Below are 6,206 nucleotides of genomic sequence, written 5' to 3'. Positions count from 1 at the left end.
GGAAAAAGTTCTGCGGACGCCCATGACTTAGCCCATAATAAGGCTGGAGCGGTCACTGTAACCATGGAAACCAAATGTAAGCTGTGGTGAAAAACTGGGATTTCCTATGGCTGCATTCTGTAAACACTTTTCTCTAAAACTGAATCTAGAAATCTCTGATCTAGAACTGGAATTTCTATTCTGGGCGGAGCCGGCGAGATTTCTGCATTAAAAGCCCTCTACAGCTCCGGCCCTCGAGGGCCGCCTATGGACAAGGTGTTGGAGGGGGCAGAATGATCCCATCATACCTCCATGGCTGCCGTCCTCCACCTAGAGGAATCCTATGGGAGTGGGCGGAGCTTGGCCCCCACGGACTGGAGTTCTGCACATCTCATTATGGAGAGTCCATCCGGATTGGATGTAGGCGCCATAACTGGGAGGAGTTATAATCAGCAGCCGTCCTCTCCCCTCCTCCACCTAATGACAGCTAATAGATGATCAATAAAGTCCCAGTACACAGATGGTGACCATAGCAACAGTCCCCGCCCACCCCCTGTGTCTGCAGAGCTCTCATTGGCTGCTGCAGATTACAGTTTTTTTTATAATAAATCCTGAGAGCTAACAGTTTAGACTGACCTTATTAGCATAATAACAGCCCCCCGCTAACAGTTTTACCGTATTTACCATAATATACCGACCTTGTTTTACCTCCCAAAGTGATGTCACAAGATATAAACCACTTGTCTTGGTAAACATGTCCCGCCTATTAGGGTGAATACAACTAACGGCTAACGGCTGACGGTCATATAAAAGGGCTGCAGCAGAGGGCTGGGCATCATTTGTACCGGAGCAATCCTGAAGGTAAGTTCACCTTTTCTCCTCTCCTGAGACCCGGGACAGATTTCCACCCAACATACCCAGAATGACCCCACATCACAAATTTCCCACAATCCCCCGCTTCTCATGTATTCAATGTATTCATCCATTTACAAAATATATCAAAATATTTTTTTTTTTTTAAATAAATTTGATAAGAAAAAAAATCCCTCCAGATCTCATTATTGATCATCGTTATTGGAGCTCATTGATATTACAGAGAGGATTTTATATGTTAAATATCAGATTGATCAGAGTTTCCATAACATGATTGATATTTATAAAAATTATATATTATATATATATATATATATATATATATATAAAATAAAAAAAAAAAATATATATATATATATATATATATATATAAATAATAAAAAAAATATATATATATATATATATATATATATATATATATATATCCCTGCTTCTCATTTATTCATCCATTTACAAAAATATATCAAAATAATTTTTTTTTTTTATAAATTTGATAAGAAAAAAAATCCCTCCAGATCTCATTATTGATCATCGTTATTGGAGTATTGGAGCTCATTGATATTACAGACAGGATTTTATATGTTAAATATCAGATTGATCAGAGTCACCATAACATGATTGATATTTATAAAAGTTATATTTATATATATATATATATATATATATATATATATATATATATATATATATCCCTGCTTCTCATTTATTCATCCATTTACAAAAATATATCAAAATATTTTTTTTTTTTTTTTTTAATAAATTTGATAAGAAAAAAAATCCCTCCAGATCTCATTATTGATCATCGTTATTGGAGCTTGTTGATATTACAGAGAGGATTTTATATGTTAAATATCAGATTGATCAGAGTCTCCATAACATGATTGATATTTATAAAAATTATATATATATTAAAATATATATATATATATATATATATATATATATATTTCCCACAATTCCCTGATTCTCATGTATTCATACATTTACAAAAATATATCAAAATAATATATATATATTTTTTTATAAATTTGATAAGAAAAAAAATCCTTCCAGATCTTTCATTATTGATCATGGTTTTTGGAGCTCATTGATATTACAGAGAGGATTTTATATGTTAAATATCAGATTGATCAGAGTTTCCATAACATGATTGATATTTATAAAAATTATATATATATATATATATATATATATATATATATATATATATATATATAAAATATATATATATATATATATATATATATATATATATATATATATTTCCCACAATTCCCTGCTTCTCATTTATTCATCCATTTACAAAAATATATCAAAATAATTAAAAAAAATAACTGATGGGAAATAAAATCCCTCCAGACTTATGATTATTGATCATTTTTATTGGAGCTCATTGATATTACAGAGATTGATAAGTCTCCATAACATGATAGATATTATATATATATACATATGTATATTTATTAAAAAATGTTCTATCTAATATTTCATACATAGATGTAATAGATTGATTATGTATATATTATATACAGTCACAGGTCACAAAGCTCCCACACAATGGGGGGGTGGGGTGATCTTTGTTATCAGTCATGTGATTTCAGTTACAAACCCCCCTGAATGGGGTCTGTCAGTGGCAGTTTATTTTTAGCTGATCCCAATGATATTTGAAAATGGCAGCCAGCCAGGCCCGGATTGGCCATAGGGCACACCGGACAATTGCCCGGTGGGCCGGGGCCGCCGGGCTGCAAGTCCATGGAGGGCACAAGGCTCTTTGAGCCCGCGCCCCTCATGCAGTCTCTCCGTGGTAGCTCGGCTCAGCCCATCGGTGGCGGGGGACGTACACAAAGGGGGGGTGGAGCTAGATGAGAAGCCTTCGGCCTCTCCGCGGCTGCTCGCATAGGTCAGCCATCCGTACCAGGGGGCGTGACTGCAAAGGGGGAGGAGCCAGAGCAGACGCCTGCCGCTGAGTCCTGAAAACTTGAAGCCAGATAACAGTAAATGTGAGTTCCGCCCGTGCTCTGCGCTCACCCCCCTGTAACCAGGATAGGAGGAGCGGTGGGGGGTGGCTGCATATAGAACAATCATTCTCTCCATCTTCCTCCTGCAGTATCGGAATGCCTGCGAGAGGGAGAGGAGAAGCAGGAGACTGCAGGAGGAAGATGGAGAGAATGATTGTTCTATATGCAGCCGCCCCCCACCGCTCCTCCTATCCTGGTTATTTCTGCTGCCCCCCCGGGCTCCCCACACCACCCATGCTCTTTGCCTCCTCATGCTCTCTGCCACCCCCAGTGCTTTCCACCTCCCCCTGCTCTCTGCCGCCCTCCCTGTGCTCTCCGCCACCCCCCTACTCTCCGCCACCCCCCATGCTCTTTGCCCCCCCACGTGCTCTTTGCCACCCCCCATGCTCTTTGCCACTCCCTGTGCTCTCTGCCACCCCCCCCGTGCTCTCTGCCACCCCCCCATGCTCTCCGCCACCCACCTCATGCTCTCCACCAACCCCCATGCTCTTTTCCACTCCCCGTGCTCTTTTCCACTCCCCGTGCTCTTTGCCACTCCCCGTGCTCTTTGCCACTCCCCGTGCTCTCTGCCACCCCCCTTCTTCTCTCCGCCACCCCCGTGCTCTCTGCCGCCCTCCCTGTGCTCTCTGCCGCCCTCCCTGTGCTCTCTGCCGCCCTCCATGCTCTCCGCCACCCCCCATGCTCTCCACAACCCCCCATAATCTCTGCCGCCCTCCCTGTGCTCTCTGCCACCCCAGCATGCTCTCCACCACCCCCGCATGCTCTCCACCACCCCCACATGCTCTCTGCCACCCCCCATGCTCTCCGCCACCCTCCATGCTCTGCGCTCACCCCCCTGTGCTGTTCATATCCCCCCATGCTCTCCGCTTCCCCCTCATGCTGTTTGCTTTCCCCTGTGCTCTCCACCTTCCCCAGGTGCTCTTCACATCCCCCCATGCTCTCCACCTTCCCTTCGTGCTCTCCCATGCCCTCCCTGTGCTCGCCACCCCCATATGTTCTTCAAATGCCCCATGCTCCCCGCCGCCCTCCCTGTGCTCTCCACTTCCCCCATGCTCTCCGCCGCCCTCCCTGTGCTCTCCACCAGCCCCCCTGTGCTCTCCACCTCCCCCATGCTCTCCACCACCCTCCCTGTGCTCTCCACCTCCCCCCATGCTCTCCACCACCCTTCCTGTGCTCTCCACCTCCCCCCATGCTCTCCACCACCCTCCCTGTGCTCTCCACCTCCCCCATGCTCTCCACCACCCTCCCTGTGCTCTCCACCTCCCCCCATGCTCCCCACCACCCTCCCTGTGCTCTCCACCTCCCCCCATGCTCTCCACCACCCTCCCTGTGCTCTCAACCTCCCCCCATGCTCCCCACCACCCTCCCTGTGCTCTCCACCTCCCCCCATGCTCCCCACCACCCTCCCTGTGCTCTCCACCTCCCCCCATGCTCTCTGCTGCCTCTTGTGTTCTTCTCTTCCTCCCTATGCTCTCGTCCCACCCCATGTTCTCAAGGTTCTTCCCTGTGTTCTCCATCCCCCCATGCTCTTTCCTGGTCTCACCTCACTTCACCCCCCCCCCACACACACACCTCTGCTGGGTTCCCCTCTCACAGGGGATCTGTCAGGGTGAAGAGTGGGGAAGGGGTCGGTTAACATGTCATGGGCTGCTCAATCCAAAATGCCTGGGCCTATTTTTTGTCCCAGTCTGGGCCTGCAGCCAGCTGTGTAATATGAAGGTCCTCAGCCTTGTGTTAGAGCTTTGTGAATGAAGCCTCTCTGGTTCAGTTGCCCCGGGGGATGTGTACATCCGATTTGTACCCGTCTGCACTGACTTAGAGGATCCCATTATTTCCGGTTATACGTCCGCCCCGTTACATAAGCCCATTTCCAGCTGAACTCTCACCCGGCAGTTTCCCTTGACAACGACATCACCCACAATTCTCTATAGGGGGCACTCTGAGAGCCTTTACATTCCATCAGTTTAGAGTTATCTGTGAATGGCGGCCCCAGAACGATCAATGTCATTGGGGTGAGTGCGCCCCATCCCTAATATGTGCACCCCACACCCGCGCTTAAATTGTAGCCCCACCCCCTATTAGTCTCACTGTTATTTAGCACCTTCAAAATGTTCCTCATTGAAATAATCCGCAACTCTTTATAAGAATTTCGGGGGGGGGGGGGGGGGTGTTGATGGAACCTCAGTTGGTGATAATTACTGCCATCTGTGATTTGGTTGGTAGACTTTCCCTCACTTCTTTTCCTTCTGAGAGGACAGGAAGTGCAGGAAACTTTCCCAGGCAGGTCACAGAAAACAAGGAAAACCTCAGAAAAGTTTGAGCCCCGCCCCCAACTCCATCCAAATCTAAAAGAAAATGTTTTGGAGTGAAGTTTTGCTTTACATTCTGAACGTCTACTTACCCTTTCTTTTTTATTTTTATAGGTTCAAAGTGATTTAGTGATGTATTACAAAACTAAAAATATGACGTCGGAATTAGACGAATGGAGAAGAGTGGAGGAGGATTGGGAATTTATAAGGGAGACAGAAAGACAACTGAAGGAGAGGCGAGAGTTCCTGAACAGAGCTAAAGACATGGTGGCGGAAATTAAGAGAATGGCGGAGGATGAATGGAAGAAATTCCGCGCTCTGAAGGCACTCTCCAGAGGAGAAGCCGAGATGGAGGAGAAGAAATATGAGGAGAGTAAGGTGGAGGAGCAGACAGGCGGGGAGCTGAAGAAAGCAGAGGAGAGAAGACTTTTCCAGAAAGCCTATACACTGAAGGCATACTGGGAGAAGGAAAGAAAGATGCTTACAGCAGAAAGAAAAGGAGAGCTTCTGCAGAAAGTTCGGGCAAGAAAAGCCCAGATAGAGGAGAGTAAGGTGGAGGAGCAGACAGACCTGCAGCTGAAGAAAGAGGAGAGAAGACTTTTCCAGAAAGCCTATACACTGAAGGCATACTGGGAGAAAGAAGGAAAGCAGCTGACAACAGAAAGAAAACGAGAGCTTCTGCAGAAAGTTCGGGCAAGAAAAGTCCAGATGGAGGAGAGTAAGGTGGAGGAGCAGACAGACCTGCAGCTGAAGAAAGAGGAGAGAAGACTTTTCCAGAAAGCCTATACACTGAAGGCATACTGGGAGAAAGAAGGAAAGCAGCTGACAACAGAAAGAAAACGAGAGCTTCTGCAGAAAGTTCGGGCAAGAAAAGCCCAGATGGAGGAGAGTAAGGTGGAGGAGCAGACAGACCTGCAGCTGAAGAAAGAGGAGAGAAGACTTTTCCAGAAAGCCTATACACTGAAGGCATACTGGGAGAAGGAAGGAAAGCAGCTGACAACAGAAAGAAAACGAGAGCTTCTGCAGA

Source organism: Lithobates pipiens, unplaced genomic scaffold (genome assembly GCF_037356315.1).
Source record: "Lithobates pipiens isolate NorthernLeopardFrog02 unplaced genomic scaffold, aLitPip1_a1.2 Scaffold_93, whole genome shotgun sequence".
In the NCBI taxonomy this organism is placed as follows: Eukaryota; Metazoa; Chordata; class Amphibia; order Anura; family Ranidae; genus Lithobates; species Lithobates pipiens.
The sequence above is the reverse complement of the archived record's forward strand: the minus strand, read 5'-3'. Positions refer to the sequence as shown.